The sequence below is a fragment of the Pipra filicauda genome, unplaced genomic scaffold (assembly GCF_003945595.2).
Source record: "Pipra filicauda isolate LSUMZ 115617 unplaced genomic scaffold, ASM394559v2 scaffold282_size1924045_pilon, whole genome shotgun sequence".
In the NCBI taxonomy this organism is placed as follows: domain Eukaryota; kingdom Metazoa; phylum Chordata; class Aves; order Passeriformes; family Pipridae; genus Pipra; species Pipra filicauda.
In genome coordinates, this window is record NW_024104401.1 from 1,135,120 (window position 1) to 1,155,118 (window position 19,999).

General features: G+C 43.6%; 1 protein-coding gene across 10 annotated transcripts in view; it reads left to right on the plus strand.

Annotated features, from left to right (window-relative positions):
* Positions 1 to 19,999, plus strand: part of AGAP1 (ArfGAP with GTPase domain, ankyrin repeat and PH domain 1) — a 314,556-nt gene that overhangs the window by 158,609 nt on the left and 135,948 nt on the right. The window lies entirely within an intron of this gene.

Below are 19,999 nucleotides of genomic sequence, written 5' to 3' on the forward strand. Positions count from 1 at the left end.
GGGTGCCAGAGTGAATATTTTGAAGAATATTTTGAGGCACACATTAATGTGCACAGTTTAAGGGACCAGACTTTCTAGAACGGGGACTGGAGTTGTAACTTTTTTGAAAAAGAACTTTGGGTTTTGTGGGTTTGGGAAATCTTTATCAGTAGGGCATATTCAAATTTAGAAAGAAAAAAAAAAGGCACAACAAGAAAAATAAAAGCAAGCAGCTCAGCTCAGCGGTGAGGGGGCTTGTCATGTATTAATTTTTCATTGCTGTGGAGAATTGTACATACATAATCACTTGATTGCAGTGGGAGTTAGCGAGCTCCTATGGTGTCATTTGCATAAATCTTGTTAAGTCAATGGCAGTTAATGAAGTACAAATGAGCCTGGAGAAGGTGACATGCAAATCGTGGGTGGCAGATGGGAGGTCTGTTTTTGGGATGGCAGCTGTGTGCTCTTTCTTTTTTTTTTTAAGATATTTTTTTCTCTGCTGCCCCCATCCCCCAGATTGGAGTGTAAATAAATACATAAGAGCTGGCCTTGACTTTCTGCTTCCAGCCCTTCTTCTCTTTGCCCTTTGCACTTAATCACAGATGCTCATATCATTATATACTCCAGCTATATAACCTTGACTGCTCTTTTACCAAAAACTTGTCAAAATAGGTGTTTGATAGGTTGGTTCAACCCTTGGCTTACCCAGGGAGGTGCTGCACCTCCTGTGCCCCCAGATTCCTGCACCCTTTAGGTATAACAAACTCGAAGCCTGGATTAGAAATAGATGTTCTAGTGGTTAATGTTACATTGATGACACAGTGAAAAATTTGCCATCCATGACTTGCAAAGGTGAACTTCAGAATTCATTCCCTTCCCTCAGTTTGCAAATGGCTGGATTAATGGAGAAAGTGGAATATCTTATTCAGGCTTTACTTTTAGGTGATATTTCAGATGACCTTCTTTGCCTGCCAGCTTGGCATATTTAAGCACATTAAAGTAATCTTAATGAAATTAGGTATTTTTTTCTTTTCTTTTACTCTGAACTAAAAATGGCAAATATTTTTGGGTCAAGGCGTGGGGGTGGCATCACTGATGTGCTTTTCACAAAAAAGGGTCTGATTCCTGCACGCACAGGTTGCAGTTTTCCTTCAAGATGGGCATAAACAGAACTAGAACTTCTCAATGTACATCTGAATCTTGTAAAAAAAGATCATTAAACTTGGCAAAGATAACTGTTTTGAAAATGCTTTCAGCAAATGTCAAACTGGGCAAAAAAACCCTGTCACTTGTCCTCACTTCCCTACAGGTGTAGGAGAGTCTTGCCTCTGCTTCACTAGAGCTTTTCTACTTGCTGAGCCCCTTTCTGGTCATTTTTAGCTCTGGCTGGGGTGTTCACAGCAGCAGTTACACAATTCCTGTGCTGTGTTACCTCGGTCCTTCCCGCTGAACCGGAGAGGACATCCCACCTGGAACCTGCTTTCCCTTAAAATACCCGGAGCTGTCTGTCCAGCTGTGGGAGCATTTCAGCAAGCACGGCACTGTCTTGGAAATAGGTTTGGAAAAGGGATCATCTGCCATGTCTAGTCAGGCAGAGTGATGTCCTTAGTCATCCCCACTACCAGGAGAGCCCTGTAGTGCTCGGGGCAAGTGTCACATCCGAGACTCGCCGTCCTCATGAACAATAAATGCTCTTTGCAGCAGCTTTCCTGGCTGCAAATGTTTACTTGGAGTCTACCAAAGGAGAGAAGAAATAAGCAATGATCTTAGCAGCTATTCTGGCTTAATTCATCTGACTTGACAGGGTGAAAAAACCGATCTGGAAGAGCAGGGTGGACAGATGATGCTACAACCAGTAGTGCCAGGGCTCATCTCATGGCTTCTCTTTCCTGTCTGTGTTCAAAATCAGGTTGTGTTTTGAGATAAAAATGGCTAATGCAGGTAAGGACCACGAGCATTTCAGAAGAGGAATGGCAGCAAACATCTGGAGGGCAGACAGAGCCCAGGATTTACTTGCCTTGGTTATCCCTGTGTCTTGCTGCACAGAACCCTCTGATTCACTGACAGACCCAACCCCTTGTGGACACCTTCCACTAGCCCAGGTTGCTCCAGGCCCAGTCCAAGCTGGCCTTGGACACTTCCAGGGATCCAGGGGCAGCCACAGCTTCTCTGGGCAACCTGGACCAGGGCCTCCCCACCCTCCTAGGGAAGAATTCCTTCCCATTGTCCCATCTAACCTGCCCTCTGGCAGTGGGAAGCCATTCCCCTTGTCCTGTCACTCCAGGCCCTTGTGAAAAATCCCTTTCCATCTTTCCTGTCTCCACCAAAACTACTTCAGCTTTGTTTTTTTGCTTACTGATGCTCAGGCTTTGTAGAGAGTTGTTTGCAAGCACCAGTGTCTCCAGAGAGTGGCTTTCCCAAACTCTGAGAGGATGTGATTTAGCAGGAACTGGCAGATGACATGGTTTGATTTATTTATCTCTAGCGTGAGGTGTAATTTCCTCTGTCACACGTCTGTCTAATCACAGTAATCAGTCTCCAGATCAGCTTGTGCAAACACCAGGCTATGGTTTGGAGCCAAATACTCTTAGTGCTGAAATCTTCTATGTAATTCCTCCGCAATTGTTTATAATCAGAACATAGACATTTTGCTGTGCTTTTTTTTAATTAGCTGATTACTAGTTATAAAATGTTTTGTACTCGCTGTGGTTCTCTAAATTGTTAACTGGTCGCTACCAGTATAATTAAATATTTCAGAGCACTTGGCTGTGGTTGCATTGAACTGTGAAGAAATAATGTTATATAGCCAATCAAAAAGAGATACTTGTAAACTCATTTAAAGCGTCAGAGTGTGTTAGGACTATCATGGTGATGCTTATTGCAGGAGAAATTAAAGATACAGTTTTGTGCTAAGAGGCAATACAGAAATTAGTTCCTGAATTAGTTGTTAATTGATTTGGTAATTCCCTGGGGTCTGCATGCTCTTTTTTCCTTTTTCGTTGTTGCATTCAGTTAACAGTGACTATTCCCAGTGCACTTGAAATATTTTTTCCAATTAGATCAAATGTGCCCTTACATCAGAGGAACGGCCCCGGCTCCACGTACCTGCCTGGAATAATGTTTGATTTGACTGCCAAAGCTGGGTCTGTGGGTTTCTCCTGTTGATGAGTTTCAGAGACCATCCCAAGAAAAGCTGCAGTCCTAAGCATTAAAAAGCTCTCTTGGGGGTGTGGAGCCCCAGGTGTTGAGCCCTGCCCTTGCCCGAGGATAAGGTTTGCAGTCCAAGGGCACGGCCCTTGCTGCCCCTTGGCCACAGCAGGCAGGCCTGGGCACGAGCCTCAGCCCCTCTGACTGAGGCAATTCCTCTTTCTCCTTGCTGTCCATCGGTCTGTCCCACTGGATCCATCCAGCTGCTTCCTCCTGCTTTCTGGAGTCCAGGTCTGGTTTCCCTTCCTGAGGTAGCTGAGGATTGCAGGAGACAGATGGAGTTTGGCTCTCTCGCTTATAAGGATTGAATTTCTAATATATATTTTATATATGTATTCTAATATATATTATAATTGGTCTTCTAATATTTTTAGAGTCTCTAAAATATGAATTTTCTGTTTTGCATCCTATAAAATGTCTTTATTTTATCTCTAAATACCTGGGACTGTCATACAGTGATAGTCCTGGGCGTGCCAAGACCAAGGTGAGCAGCCTCCACCTGCTCCACAGGTGCATTTAAAGATCCATAAATGAGGTTATTAATATTTTTGCTTTCCCATGGCTGTGACTTGGAGCTAACAGGAGCCTCTGGTCCTTGTAGTGGAAGGAAGCTGGTGGTTTGTGGATGAGTGGACTGGTTTCATTTGAGGGAGATTTGCTTCATAACTCTTCCCAGCTCAAAAATTTGTCTTTGTGGTACGTTTCATATGATGATAAACACGCTGTTCTGCTTGTTACTGGATTTTACTTAGGAATAAGTAAATGGAGTGTATTGAAATGGTTATTAGTGTTGATTTTGGCAGGGGGTACACAGTTTCAAAAATAATATTCCATTTACTTGAGTGACTCACCCTTCAAAGTGAGCAAAGGAGAACAGTGCCTTGTAGGGCACTAATGGAAAGTCATGGGGTCAAACAAATTTAAAAAAAAAAAAGGAACATTTTATGTTTCCTTAATGTGTTATATTCACGTTAATGCCATAAGAGCTCATAGATTTCTGCCAGCAAGAGTCATTGAGCTTCATTCTCTTTATTTATTTATGTATTTTAAATCCTACCCTAAAATAATTCTCTGATTGTTTCTTAAAAGAGATAAGGACAAACTCCTGGGTTTGACCAACAGCAGATGGTTTGTAGCTGACACATCAGGTGTGATTATAACTCTTGCTCATTGCTACGAGTCAGGAGGAGATATTCCAGCTTTTGTTTGGAATAGAATTTTGATTGGGTTAAGCATCCTTGGAGAGACTGTGGAAACAAGGAGGAGGAGATGCCAGAAGATGTATCAGCCTCTGTAGAAACAGAAAGGCAGGAGCTTCCATTATCTAAAATACCAATATTTTAAAAAGGGGGGGAGATGAATCTCTATTGTATAAAAGGAGCAGATGCTGCTCTTCAGGATAAACCAGTCAAGGATCTGTTTTCCAGTGCCCTGTTCGTAAGAGAAGTGAGAGAATATTTGTTTTTTCTGAGACTCTGCCATGAACATGTTCTCTTGCCCAGGGCTTGGTGCCAGCAGAGAACAGGCCCCCCCAGCTCCCGTGATTTCAGCCCCTGTAACAGTGCAGTGAGCAGGGCTGGGGCCTGCAGGAAGGAAGTAAGGCTTTCTTCTCTTTTCAAACTGTGGAGAATTTAATACATTGGAGATGTTCTCATCCTGTTTTGTGTGCAGGACTGCAAATCCTGGAGTGCCTGTCAGACAGAACGTGGGGAAGAGGTGTCAGAGTACTCTGGGGGAGAGGAGGAGGCAATGAGGGAGAGCAATGTAGGTATCAAAGAGACCATCAGTAAAGAAAGCCATAATACTACTTTAAAAAATGTATCAGAATTTCTCAGTGCTGAAGTGGTGCAATATATCCCAGAGGCACCTCTGTGCCATGTGCAGACATTGACAGCACTGAGGGATCTCCACTGGTGCCCCCAGGCCACCAGCTGGCCCCTGGCCAGAGCCTTTGACTCGAGGTGGTCGAGATGATCATGTCTGGATGCTGTAGAAAATGCTTACAAGATGCAGTCTCTTTCTTTGAGCCACCTGCATCCATCCAGGTAATTAAACCCAAAACAATGGCATCAGTCAGTGGCTGAGTGTGTGGTTTTATAACCATAGAAACACAGAATATCCTGAGCTGGAAGGGACCCACAAAGACCATCCAGTCCAGCTCCTGGCCCTGCCCAGGACACCCCAACAATCCCACCCTGTCCCTGAGGGTGTTGTCCAAACCCTCCTGGAGCTCTGGCAGCCTTGGGGCCGTGACCAAACCCTGGGGAGCCTGTTCAGTGCCCAACCACCCTCTGGGGGAAGAACCTTTTTGTGAGATCCAACTAAACCTCCCTGAGCTCCCAAAACTCCCTGCAATCCATTGGGTTGGCAGTGGCTCAGCGCTGGCACGGAGGGAGAGCTCCAAATTGGCTGGTGGTCAGACACTGGAGAGCAGGAATAATGGGCTTTTCCTTGTTTTTAGTGGATGAGATCTGGAATCACAGAATGGTTTGGGTTGGAAGGGGCCTTTAAAGATCACGTAGACCAACCCCCAAATGAATAGGGACCCCTTCCACACCCCATCCAGCCTGATGGGGAAGTTCCTTTGAGGGAACAGTGGGAAAATGCCTTTGTTTGGAGGAGCTGCCATGTGTGGGAGGTGAATCCATGTGCATCTGGAATGGCTTTTGTGACTGACTGGAGCTCTTCCTCCAAGGGCATGAGGAATTAGTCCGGAGCAGTGACATAAGAAGATTAAGTGGGAAGCTTATGACAGTTAGCAAGAGAGGCTGCCTGCTAGACTGGGGTTGACACAGCGATTATTAATATGTTGTAAAGATGTTTTGGGGATTCCACCATATTTGTATGGTTGCCAGCAAAACGTTGACAGTTGCATTGTGGTTAATAAATTCATTTAGATTTATAAGCATTGTTTACAGAACCTGTTCGCCTGCTGAAACTCTAACAGCATCTGTTCCTTGGTACTAATTAACTGCTAATTACGAATGAGCTTTGTGTGTTTGTCAGTATAACTGGCTCATGCATTTTGTAAGGAACATTAACAAATTGATTTACATAGTGGTAAAGCAATCAAAAGAGTAAACTGAACAGCACGCAGTTAAAGCCCTTTAGCCTCAGTTTTTGAAGGAAGCAAACTTTGGGCATTCTGAATATTTTCCTCGTTCTTTTGCTCTCTTTTAACTGTGTGAGAAATGTGTGTGAATCTGAGTCAGGGAGGGGGGGTGGTCCAGAATCCCTTGGGTCTGGTTTTATTCTGTGGTGGTTTTGTGTTTGTTGTTTAATTTTAAAGTATTGGTGCTGTTGCCGTGTAACACGTGTGAGGAAATGTTTATCCAGAGTATAAGTGACAGCAGCAAATTAAAAATAATAAATGGCATGAAGGAGGAATATTGCTTGGGGGGGAGCAGGGGGTGTTTGAAACTTTGGCACTCTGACTGTTTTGGTCTGTTTGGTTTGGATCCTTGAAATATCCACTATGAAAACCCTTCCACCTTTGTTTAAATACTGTTTTCTCTAATCCTGCTTTTATTCTTCAAAAATCCTCTGACTGCAGTAATTACCAGCACATCTTTAGGACAGTCTCAGCAGCCAGGCCAAATGTTGGCACTTAAAGATTTTGAATTTAAAGGGAATAATTGGCACAGGTTGGCCAGAGAAGCTGTGGCTGCCCCTGGATCCCTGGAAGTGTCCAAGGCCAGGTTGGACAGAGCTTGGAGCAACCTGGGATAGTGGAAGGTGTCCCTGCCCATGGCAGGGAATGGGATGAGGTGGGCTTTCAGATTCCTTCTAACCCAAACCATTCTGGGATTCTGTAATTCAGTGGTGCAATTCTTAAAAAAAAATAATATCTCAATTTATTTTGCATGAGTTAAAACAAGGAGAAAAATCAACAACTGAGCGTTGTGTTTACTGTAAAAGATCCTTCATGTCATGATGAATTGGAGATGAGTGACATGATTAAATGAAACCATCATCTGTATTATATTTCACTTACAGTTGTCCTAAAGCTGTAAAGCTTGAACTGAATCTTGTAACTAGAACTGGGGAGAAGACAAAAGCAGTGCAAACACACACTGCAGGGTTTAGTTTTCCTGAGCAGAAAACTGTTCTAGTGAGGAACAGACACAGTGGTTTATGTGGACTAAAACTTGCCAGGAAAGCTGAATGACTTTTTTGATAGAATTTCAAACAAAGTGCATAAAGGAAACATAACAGATGTCAAATATTTGGATTTTAGTAAAGCATTTTGATACAGCCTTGCTGCATCTTAATTGAGAGCTGATCCAAATGCGTTTGGCTAAAAACTGCCCTGTGGATTGAATCTGGTCTGGAGGGGCACAAACAAAGCCTAAAGCCAGACCATGGTCTGAGCAGGCTGGAAGGGGCTGAGCTTTGTTCTGCTCTGGGGACAGTGCCACGTGTCTGCTGGAAAAGTGTAAATTCAGCCTTGTTTAAAAGAACCACGAAAACAGGGGCAGTGGGGCACAGGGAGATGGGCTTGGGCTAAACTGGGCTAAAACCACCTGCTCAAACTTCTGGTTTAACCCAAGCCTGGAAGGTGTTTTGCCTTTTCTGGATACCTCACCAGGACACTTTTTCAGTGACTCCCAGGGGCAGGAACCTGTCTGGAAATCCTTCCCTGTGAGGGTGGGGAGGCCCTGGCACAGGTTGCCCAGAGAAGCTGTGGCTGCCCCATCCCTGGAAGTGTCCAAGGCCAGGTGGGACAGGGCTTGGAGCACCCTGGGCTGGTGGAAGGTGTCCCTGCCCACGGCAGGGGGGTGGGACTGGGTGGGCCTTAAGGTCCCTTCCAACCCAAACCATTCCCTGATTTCAGAATTAGTATTAAGAGAAAGCTTCTGGACTTTGAGGACTGTCAGTCTGTAGAATGTTCCCTATAAGGAAAAATAAAAGCTTAGTGATTTGGCTTTTCTTTAAAAAAGAAGGGGTGGATTTTCTTTTAAAATCCTGTTGAGACAGTGAGATTGTGTAAGTAAGTCTGAGCACTGAGTACATTTCTTTCCTCTACATAACTAATATGAGTCTTTGTCACAAAAGAAAAATACCAAGACATACCATTTGTGAAAGGGTTTATAGTACAGTATATCACCCTATTATGAATGACAGGATTTAAATGGTTGGGTAGAGAACTGGAGAACTGCTACAAATCAAGTAGCTGGATTAACATCTAATGCTCTCTTCTCGTGTGAATATTTCAGGGGGGGAATTAGGAAATCTTTGAGTGTAAGAGGTATTAGAAGGAAAAATAAAATAGCAAAGGAAGTGGTTGAATTGTTTAGAAACTGCTCTTTGAAGTGAGCAGTGCACTGGAATGGAGGAGAATAGAAGAGCAGGGATTGCTTCAGGTGGCAGGTACCATCACTTTAGTTATCAAAATTTTACAGGCTCTTTCATGGCCAAATTAAAAATCAAAACAACTTTTTTTTGTGGAGAGAGATGCACTGGAAATCCTTGACTAAAAGTGAGCTTTGAGCAGAGTGGGTGAAAACTCTTCTCAGGATGCAAACTGAGTAAATATGGAGATATGTATGGTTGGTTTGCCTCATGTTAAGTACTCAAGTCTGATTCTGAAATTACAGCATTGCCTGTGTACGTTGATCTTTTTTTTTGTGAGAGCTGGGTGTCCTGGAGCCAGGTAGATGTTCAGATTTCCAGTGCCGTGGTGGGCAGGTGAGCTGCACAACCCCTTCCTGCTGGGGCAGGAGAGAGGTGCACCCATGCAGTGTAGCCAGCATTCTGAGAACTCAATTCTGGGTTTGTTGAAGCTCATGCAAGGCAAAGAACTTCTCCAGAGCACGTTCTGAATTGGTCCTTCGCACAGTAAATGCTGCTGTGAATTGGTAGTTCGTGGCAATTCTGTATTTGTAGCTGAGAAATAATAGGGGCATGATCACTGTTGGTGCTTTAATCTTGCAGCACAGTGATTTCTCTGAGTAATTCCTGATACAGATTAAGTCACACTTAGTTCAAATTAAGTGGCAGTTTTTAATGCTTATGTGATGTGAAGCAAGAGGTTTCTTGCCTGTTTATGGAGCAGAAAGATTCCAAGCTCCCTGTTTCTGCAGCGGGCGAAGGCAGACAAAAGTGAGGAGCTTTGAAGGTAAGAGAAGAGGGGAAAGAGTGCCAGTGTGATGGATAACAGAACTGGAGGGACAGGGCTCAGATGGAAAATTGTGCTGCTGTGAGAAGCCAGGTGAGAGCAAAATCTGCATTAAACAGGTGAGAGGAAGGAGAGCGAGTATTGAATGAAGACTGAAGGAAATGGGAAGTGAGAATAAAAACCAGGTGACGTTTTCAATAACATTAGAAATCTTCCAGTAAAAAGAGAAGCAAAGTACACTACACTCCTTAGCTGGTCCTTCCACTAGCCCAGGTTGCTCCAAGCCCTGTCCAACCTGACCTTGGACACTTCCAGGGATGGAGCAGCCACAGCTTCTCTGGGCAACCTGTGCCAGGGCCTCCCCACCCTCCCAGGGAAGGATTTCTTCCCAATATCCAAACATGTTGCAATTCTTGCATCCCAAATGAGAGAATAAAGAAGGCTCCACAAGCAGGGAAGCCGCAGGTGACGAGGTTTCTCTGTGTGGTTCCTCTCTCAGGTGTTGATCTCCCATGAGCTCAACCCTCCACACAGCATCTCCAGTCCTCCCACCAACGGTGTTCCCTAAACCTGTGGGCTGAGAGCCTTGTTAAAAAAAAAAAAAGTGATTTTTTTTCACTTTGCCTTGTGTGAGGGGTAGGAAACAACATGTGCCTCCTCTGCACTCTCTGCCAGAGGTTTGGAGGGACAGGAGTTGGAAATGGATCTGGATAGTTACACCTGCTTTCTGTTTCCTTTAATTGTCCATCCATACTATGTCTGTCCCTCATTAAGGGGGATTGTGTCTTTGTGCTGCCTGTGAAGAGCTGTCCCCATTAAACTGGTTAAAATAGCAAGGCATTGATGTGCCTCTGCCCTTTTTCCTGGGCTGGGTAAAGAATAATGGATCAGCACAAACTACTTGAAGATACCACAGTTTAAATACTTCAGCCATGCCTTGTCTATACCTATGTGACCAGTTTTCTCCCAGCTTCTCAGCTGGGAGTAACATTGCTGCCCAAGAAATGTGGCTTTCCTGGTTATTTAGATTTGGAATTAGTTCCCTTTCAGCTGAAAGGGATCCTGGTGGCAGCGTTCACCAGAGCTCCAACTAAAAAGGACTTTGTTCTCTGCTATGTTAAATTGGCTGGTTAATTCTGGTGTTATTTACCCTGTAATTCATTAGTTTTACTCTACCATTGGCAGCTGACAGGCTGTAATTTCATGCCTTGCAATAAAAGATGTCTCATAATCTGCTTCATTTAGCAGCAAGAGAATTTAATGAAATTAACTGCAGTCCTAATTATGCCAGTGAATACTAAAGACTGCTATCAAGTTTCCTCAAAAAAGGACAAGGTCCACCTTATGAAGGATTTAGAATATAATTTCCTGGGAAAAGTTGCAAATGTCTTCTTCTATTGGCCAACAAGGGCCAATTACAAGAGCTGATATGACTTTAATGAACTAGTTTGTTCTGAGGATATCTCACAAGGAATAATAATTTTTTATTTTTGAGCAAGTTTTTAGAGGTTTCTCTCCTCAGAATAGCTGATCTATGAGAATTTGGTATTTTGGTTCTGTTTGGAAGACTTTTGCCATGTCTTTTGTGGTGCCTTATGCTGAGCCTGAGCAACTCCAGGAGGTGGCTTGGGTGCCATGTGCTTCAGGTGTGGGGTGGGGACAGTGGGGTTTGGGGGTCTTAACCCACAAGAATCAGGGAATTTGTCCTGTTCATTGGAAGTTCACTTACACAAACACCACAGTTGACAAGAAATAGAAAAACTCACAAAGAAACACAACTGACCAGGTTGGACGGGGCTTGGAGCAACCTGGGCTGGTGGAAGGTGTCCCTGCCCATGGCAGGGGGTGGCACTGGATGAGCCTTAAGGTCCCTCCCAAACTATTCCATTAATCGATAAAGGATTGATCCTGAGGAGCATTCCAAGTGCTGGGGAAACTCTGAGGCTCCTCTTTGTGATTTTTCTCAAGGGTTTCTACTGATAAATCCTTTTCTTTTTTTTTGGTGCATATCCACGACTCTGTATTAAAAAGGCCTTTCTCTATTAGCTGGCAGGGTTTTCCTGATTTCCATTCCAAAGTATTGGTTGATGTATTTGCCAAATGTGCTCTAACTGCCTCCTAAGCACCGCCACACTTCGACAACATGATGTGAAATGTAACCGCCAGTTTATGGCTTAAATGATGTTAAATGTAGTTAATTGGAAAAACTTTTAACTGCAGAGAATTTCCCTGTGAATAGCCTTCATAATAACCACCCCACTATAAACCACAAAATGCTTTGCTCACAAGGACAACGGGACTATAAAGGTGAAGTGTATTGATCAAATTACCTGAGATAATAAACTTCGGATGAATAACTCCTCTATTGATGAATGGGAGAAGTCTTCTTTTTTCCCTAATCCTCTCAGTGTGATGGGAAGGCAATTGAGGGAACAGTATTGCAGAGAGTGGTTGTTCTGAGCAGAGTTTATATTTTTAAGTTAAAGAGCTGCGTGAAATTGTTGACGGAAAATGGCACCGGATTTTTTTTTTTTACTGTTTCTGTTTCTTTTTTTTTTTTTTAAAGCTGTAATTTCTTGAAAGTACAGTCATCTTCCTTCAGATAAAAAGTTATAGGACTACATAAAAGTGAAAATGTGTGGGGAAAGAGCCTCAAAATGGTCGGTGTTTGCAGCAGCTTGCAAAGCTGCATAAAGGGTGAGCAGTGAACTCCTCTGTAGGGAGGTCAGAACACAGCTGGATTTGGGCACTGGATGTGCTCCTGTCAAAACAGGGCTCTGGAAAAGGGGGAGAAGTGTGGTGGAAGGGGGCTTAGGAGCAAATGAGATGTTCTGTTTTCTCTCAGCACATCCTCATTCCTGTGCAGGGATTTCACGAGTGTGTTACAATGATGGGAAAGACAAGGAAGGTGATGGGTGTGTCTGCCTTTCCCAACAGCTTGAGCTTGGGATTTGACCAGACATGGCAGCTACCTTGGCAACTTGAGACAAATAACTTGCAATAAAACTAATGCAGACCTTTTTTTTTATATATATCAGAATGCAAACAGAAAATTCTCTATTTTTATTCAACGTACATTTATCCCATCATTGCATTTTTGGGTGAAGGATAAAATGAGAGCTGAAGGAAATGGGATTCCTTTAAAAACCTTGTTGATGGAACAGGGAGGTTGGGACTGGATGGTCTTTTAGGCCCTCTCCAACCCAAACCATTCTGTGATTTTGGAATAGCTTCAGAATTGTTGGTCAAAGGGAATAGAGGCAGTACAGGGTAACTCAGATGTGGTGGTTTGTGCCACCAACTAAAAAACACTGGAATTTCAAAAGAACCACGAGGATCTGTTCAAGTGTCATTGTCACAGGACAAGCTTTAAAACTATTGACCTAAAAGGAAGATGTACCTATTTCAGGGGAGTGGACTCAGCCATAAAAGGCAATAATATAAAATACTAAAATAGCAGTTAGGTTTGAAAGTGGTTGTGGTGAGAGAAGGCAGGGAGTCGATACTCAGAACAGCCAGAGAAACTCAGGATGGGTAATGTTATTGTTTGGCATGTTGCCTAAAAGATAACCAGAGCTGAGCTGGCTGCCCCTGGGGGCTATGGTGTTCAAGAGTTTTTATTTTCAGGTTTTTAAAGGCTCCATCAAAACAGACAGCCTTTAGTTACAGCTGAATTTGTCCGTGTGATACACTTTAAAATCATTAGACACACAATTTGAATTGAAGCTGTTAAATTGTGGAGGAAAAAAATCCACGTCTGAAGTTTGTAGAAGAACAGATTTTTATCTTTTTCGGGAAGTCTCGAAAGATTGAGCTGAACAAGGTGAGATATAAGGAAGGTCTTGGGTATCAGCAGGACAAACGAGGAAGGGAACCAAAGGCAGGAACACGTTTCAGGAAAGCATCATAGGAGCAAAGTGAACCATTGGACCACTTAATTCAAGTCCAGAAACATAAGTGTTAGTAAAATAAATCCTTTTAATAATAAGGTTTAATAATTACATTTTAATAAGGTAATAACCAAGACCAAATAATAATAATCGTCAAATAATAACAGTCGGGGCCAGAGTATTAGTTCTATGTAATAATCATGTCTTTGCAGTGAAGAGCTTAAATAACGTGTATCAGCCAGTCTTGTTGTTGTACTGTGTTGTTCTGATTTTATTTGGTGCATACAAAGTATGGGCAAATGACCTGAAAGGCCTCACACCCTGAATGAGCCAAAATGTTGTGTCATAAATAGACTTCGCAGGGATTTGGAATAGGACTTAGTGTGAGAAACAGACACGAAGCTGGGATCCCTCATTGTGCATGGCAGAAGAAATTATTCTCTGTAAAGCATCCTGTGAGTGTGGTCATCTTGTTGTTTCATGTAAATATGGATAGATGGGGATACAGACTCGCCTATGAAAAAAAAATAAAAAAAAAATAAAGAACATTTTCCTGTAGAAATGGAAAGGCCAGAGCTGAGGGCAACCAAAGTGAAACAGGGATTTGAGAATATCCCTGCATTGAAAAGGTGGGAGCGAGACAGGTCTGCAGGCTTTGGAAAGAGATTAAGAGGAGCCTCCTTTCAATGGCCAGGATTGGTTCCATGGGGATGTTTGAGCACGAGGCACGGGGGCAAGAACCTGAGCTGGAGGAGAGGCCAAGCACGGCAGGAACAGGGCTGGGGTCTGAATAGTGATAAAACAGACATTTTTAGTGTGTTCCATGCAAAATTCAGTGTGGGTTATTAGCGAGCGTGGGCTCGGCTGAGGGTTTTTAGAGTTCAGCCCTTGTCGTGATTCATTTTCCCTGGTTACCCTCAAACTTTGGAAGAATAACGTTTAGTCAATACCTCTGAGCACCAAACTCTTAGCGCCCAAAATTAAAAGCTGGACTGAAAATGTGAGCTAGATCAGAAGCCCGGGGAGGCAGCAAGTTGGCCGTGAAAGGGGGCTTTGATGTCCCTAATGCCTATTGTTTAATGCCGGGTTCTGCTTTCAAATGCCAATGCACAGCATGGAGGCCTGGCCCTCCCATGGCGCCACAGAGGGTGCATTGGGTGGTGGGGGAAAGAAAGGAGAAATCTTCCATCCTGCCAGCACGAAGTTGACGGGGAGGAAGGCTTTTGGAGATCTTTTTTTAAGGAACTGTGTGGCAAAGTGTGCAAAGCCGGGTGCTGTGCGTGCGGGTGTGCAAGGGAAAGTTAGCAGTCAGTCAGGTTTTATCTCTTAATGAATAGAGACTGCTGAAGTAAGGGTTAGGTAATTGAGTTTATAATTAATTAGCCATAACCCTCATCAGATAAAGCAGTTGTCGAGATTTTTTTTTATCTCCTTTCTCTCCCCAGGGCCTGCCCTTCTTTGTCCTTGCGCTGACAGCCAGCACTTATCTCAGGCCTTCTCCAGGCCCGTGCCCATCAACCCCTCCTCCCTTGGGCCGGGCTTTGGTGGTCAGCAGGGCCCTGTATTGTCCTGCCCGGCTCCCAATCAGCCCGGCTGTCCTGCCGGGATGATGAATTAGCAGTAGGAGTTGACGTGGAGGTGAACTCCAGATCGGGCTCCCGATAGCTCCCCAGCAGCCTCTGTGTGTTCGTCACTGTCCCGGCGCTGATCCGCCACTGACACCTCCCAACAAAGAGCTTAAAGAGGGAGATTGAGCAAAAGAAATGGGGCACTTCTCCAGAAAGTTGGGAGGCTTACAAAGAGCCCTTAATTTCTTCCGCTGTGCGATTCACCTCGACAATACCGGGAAAAGAAATTAGATTTTACGCTGTTTCTTTTGGTGGCCTTATCTCCCTTATATTGTGGGTTGAACTGGTTTGCTTGCAGTAGGGGGAGAAAATTTAGACACCTATCTTAAAAGCATCAAGATTGTAAAAGGTGTCCAGTCTCTGCCTGTTGAGCTGGATGAAGGGGATTTGGGTGTCAAATTTATCCTCCATCAAAGCAGCATCCTTTTAGGGACGCATCAGAGGAAAGGAGCTTTCTTGCTGTGTTTACAGTAGGCTCGTGGCACTGAGCTGGGTTTACAGGCAGGTTTACCTGCTGGAGGAGAACAAGGTTCAGAAGCAAGCATGAGGGTTTTCCCTTCATCTGGAATTTTTGAGTTGGAGATGAAGACTCCTGTGTCTTACAGTATTGACTTCAGGCTCTGGATGGGCAACGAGTTGCCTTAATCTGAGCAGCAGCACTAGGAAAGTCTCTCAATGCAAGAAAGGCTTGGTTCTTTTTGGAAACACATAAAGCATTATTTTTGTGTGTTCTCTCCAGTAAACTGGTGAAGTTTTCCTTTTTCCTTGGCATTTCAGCAGCAATATACATTTTTAGTTTGAGTTCAGTTCTTCCTGGACTCAAGCTTCCCTGGGCACATGTACAGCTTTCTAGATCCTCCCAAAAGTTAAATCAGTAAAACATCAGTTAACCTCTTCTTGAGGTGACAGTGTAACTGCATCCAAGACATTCCTGATGGCAGGACAAACCTGTTCCCTTTTGGAATAGCAGCTTGGTTGTCTCAGTGGGTTGTACAGCCCAGCAGCTGCTGTTGCTGTGGTGGTTGTGGTTTTTGAATCCCTTCAGTTGTGCAAGGTATTTATTTTATACAAGCACAGAAAGCAAATTTTCACGTACCTCACTGCTAATTAATTGGAAGAGTAAAGGAAGTGAGTCTGTGACGTGTCTGAGACAGGAGAAATTCCCATTAGAGATGCAAAAGCATTTTTTTTTCCCTGCCAAGTTCAAATACTGGAGCAAATATCTAAAGGGGCTGTGAAATCTCCACCTTTGGAGACAGTTGCAAGAGTGACACTGACACTCCTGGAGCTGTGGTGCCATGTATGTTTGTATTTCAGTGAATTTGGCTTCTCTTAGGTCAGTTCAAATTGGAGGACGAGGTTGCTGGAGGCTCACGTGGATTTTCCTGCGTGCAGCTCCTTGGAGTGACCGTGTTTGTGCCTTGCAAAGGGAGCAAAGAGCCTTCTGTCCCCCAGAGAGACACTCAGCTGGGTGTTTTCTGAGAGAGCCCAGGCATGAATGGAATGGAAGGGAAGAAGATGATGATCACCCCTGATGTAGGAACTGCACCAAAGTGTTCTCCATGTCGAGGGTTTGTGTTTCAGATGAACGTCAACCTTGGACGATGTTCCCTCGTGCAGAAGGATAACTAAGTGCACGTTACTTTTAATTCTAGGAAACAGTGGAGGGGAAAAAGCTTTTGCTTTAGGTTTGAGTCTGAAATGTCACATGCTGAGAAATTCTATCCTTGAACAATTTTTTTTAAAGCAAAGCTGGCAGTGTCATCTGGAAAACTGGTGTGGATTAATAGGATGGATTCAGCAGGGTTGGTCAAGTGTGTACACGTTTGGGTTTGTGAGAGAAGGAAACTCTGCTTGTTTAGTTTTTCCTGGATTTTTTTTAGCACTAGTGTATTGCAAATATATATATTAGATATATAAAAAACTATCCTAAATTTATGTATAGACCTAATAATACAATACATATCAACATAGTGTATTTGTGCTTTCAAGCTTTTTTCTTTTGAACAGTGCACATTTTATTCTCTTAATACCCATTTGCCTATAGGTATTGGAGATAACTGTGTGTGTAGTAGATGAACTCAGTCTCAGCCTTTTTAGTTGCTGTTGGTAAAGGAAATTATGGGCTTTGTACCTAAAGAAATGTTTAAATGAGGTTTTAGCTGTGATCTTCAAATGTTCAGATCTTCAGAAGCAAGTGGAGTGTGTTACAGGACGTGGTAAAGAATATCCATATTTAAATCAATACTGAGATTTACTGATGCTAAATAGAGAAGTAAGGAGGTAAGAAATAATATTTTGTAGCCTTTAAAAACTTGGGAAATAGGCTCATGGATTGGGATAAGGACAGAGAGAGATCATTCACCATCTGGGCAAAACAGACTCAACTTGGGGAAAAAATGATGTCATTTATTACCAAATAAATCAGTAATGAAAAAATAAAATCAAACCTTAAAAAAAAAAAACACAACAACAAAAAAAAAACCACATTGCCCCACCCCTCCCTTCTTCTCAACCTCAACTTCACTCCCAAGTTTCTCTTTCTTCCTCACAGGGAAGAGGGAGATGGGGAATGGGGCTGTGACCAGTTCATCACATGCCTCTGCTGCTCCTTCCTCCTCAGGGGGACGAATCCTCATGCTCTTCCCTGCTCCAGTGTGGGTCCATCCCATGGAGACAGTCCCCCACGAGCTTCTCCTTCCCACGGACTGCAGTTCTTCAGGAACTGCTCCTGTGTGGGTCCCTTCCACGGGGTCAGTGTTTTTGCTAATTTCCAGTGACAGCAACATCATTGTTTGGCGGGTCTGTGAGTATGGGAGGATTTTCTGAAAGGCTGGGCAAGAGTCAGGAATGCAATTATGGTTGGAAAGACTGCAGTTTCTCTGCAGTTGGGAATCTGAGGGCTTTTGAGACGTTCACACTTGCAGAGAAGCAGTTTAAGGGCAGTGATAAGAGAGCAAAACCTTCTCTTTCCTGGATAAATTTGCAGGATTAATTTCAATTATGACTTATTTGCAAACTTGTTCTGTGGGTAGGAAACAAAGAGAGTGGGATTTTCCCCTGGGAGGTGTCATGGAAAGCTGTGATTTCCTGGGCCTTGTCCATGCTTTCTTTCCCCACTGCGGTGCTTCCAGAGCGGGGATTGATGGGCCTCTCTCCCTTCAGGAGTCTGCTAAATTGATTTTATCACTGCTTTTTGTCACTTTTCTAGAAGTAACATGGAAGTGCCACAAAAGGGGTCCGACTGACGTACCGGGGTGTTAAAGTTGGTCAGAGCGGTGTCAGCAGCAGCCATAATTGACAAATAATACCCCTCATAAATACTGCCAGGCTTTTCAATTAGTTTTCATCTCAAATTCGGGATGCAAAATGATGGCCTGTCAACTGACAATGGATGACAAAAATTAATAAATTGTCTTCTAAATAGTATGGACACTTAAGAAAAATTGGGCAGCCAATTTAGCACAGCATGAACAGGGGGGAACCTTTTGTACTGTTGCCGTGCCACTAATGTTGTCTGGGTCTTTATTAATGGTGCTTGGCTGCTGCTGACAGTTTTGTTGCTACTGGCAACTTTCTTCATTAAAATTAAAGCCAGCGTCAAATCCCATTAGCTGCACTCTGGGTACCTTGCATTTTTATTTTTATATAGATATATTTATTTTTTTTTTTGTCTTTACAAACACGTTCTTTATCGACAGAAAGTTGGGAAAGGTGGTTAAAAATTAGTCTTTCGTCTCATGCGTGGCTGATTGCTTAACTAAATAATGGATTATGGGGGTTTTTTGAGGGAGATTTCCTCCACCATGCTACAGCATGTCTAGTCTACAGCCAAGTAACTGTGCAGAGAAATCCATAAATGAGCTTTATAAATTGCCTTTTCTGAATGCTGTTCTCCTGTATTGCCTGCGAGCTGGTTGGTTCTGGGATACTCATAAAACACCCGTAGCCTCTGGAGGAGAGCAGCTCACTTGTAGGGTGTTCTGCTGCTGCCTCTTCCACTGAAATATTAATGAGGTTCCATAGCTGCTTAATACTGAGGGATCAACATGTGTGAGAGGCAGCTCTTAGAGGGGAAATACACTGGGTATATCTTTACCTGATTTTGGAGAGGATCTTTGTTCCTGGAAGCGTCTGTAGAGTTTCTGCTTTAACAAGTCCTGGATTGACTCCTTAAGCTGAAGGAGAGCAGTGTTAGGTGGATATGGGGAAGGAATCCTTCCCTGGGAGGGTGGAGGGCCCTGGCACAGGTTGCCCAGAGAAGCTGTGGCTGCCCCTGGATCCCTGGGAGTGTCCAAGGCCAGGTTGGACAGGGCTGGGAGCAACCTGGGCTAGTGGAAGGTGTCCCTGACATGGCAGGGGTGGGACTGGATGGACTTTAAGGTCCCTTCCAACCCAAACCAGTCTGGGATTTTACGTCTCTGAAGGTTTGGGTTTCCTTCTCTCTAATGGATTGGGTTTACATCCCAAGTACACAGTGGGCAGAGAGAGGCAGGACAAAGTCTGCAGTTGAAAGCTTCATTTTGCTGTTACGATCCCCAAAATGCCCTTGGATTCAGGAATTGGGGTGGTCGAGCTCGTGTCCAGGCTTTGAAGGAGCAGCACCTTGAATCCGCAGGTGAAGCCAGGCTGAAGTGTGAGGCAGGATGGGTTCCATGCAGAAAACCAGCAAGTAACTCCAGATGTTTGTATCTTCTGACACCCTCTTTTCATAGCAGTATAAATAGAGCAGGTGCTGAATAGGAAATGCCAGTGAGACGTGCACTGGGATGGTTGTGTTGGGGAATGATCTTATGTGGTAAGTGAAAAACAATTAGCAGTTCACATGGTCTTTGAAACTGGTGCACTTTACAGCAGTTTTTTGGCTGAAAGATGTGCTGTGTGGCTCAAATTTCACTTCCAATTCAGCTGAATTGTGTGTTGAGTGACCCTCTTGCTCTCAAGAACGAGTATTTTATAGAAATGAAGTAAACTGGTGTCATGGAATTAGCATCAATCTAATAAATCCAAGCTGTGCTTTAGCTCTTCTGCTAAATTTTCCCAGTTTAAAAAATAAATAAAAAAAAATGGCATCAGTAGTTAATTGTTGACTGAAGCTTAATATCTGTTGAGGCAAATGAGCCATGAAATATTGTGCACAGGAAGTATTGTATCTGGAGTGAGTTTAACATTAAAAC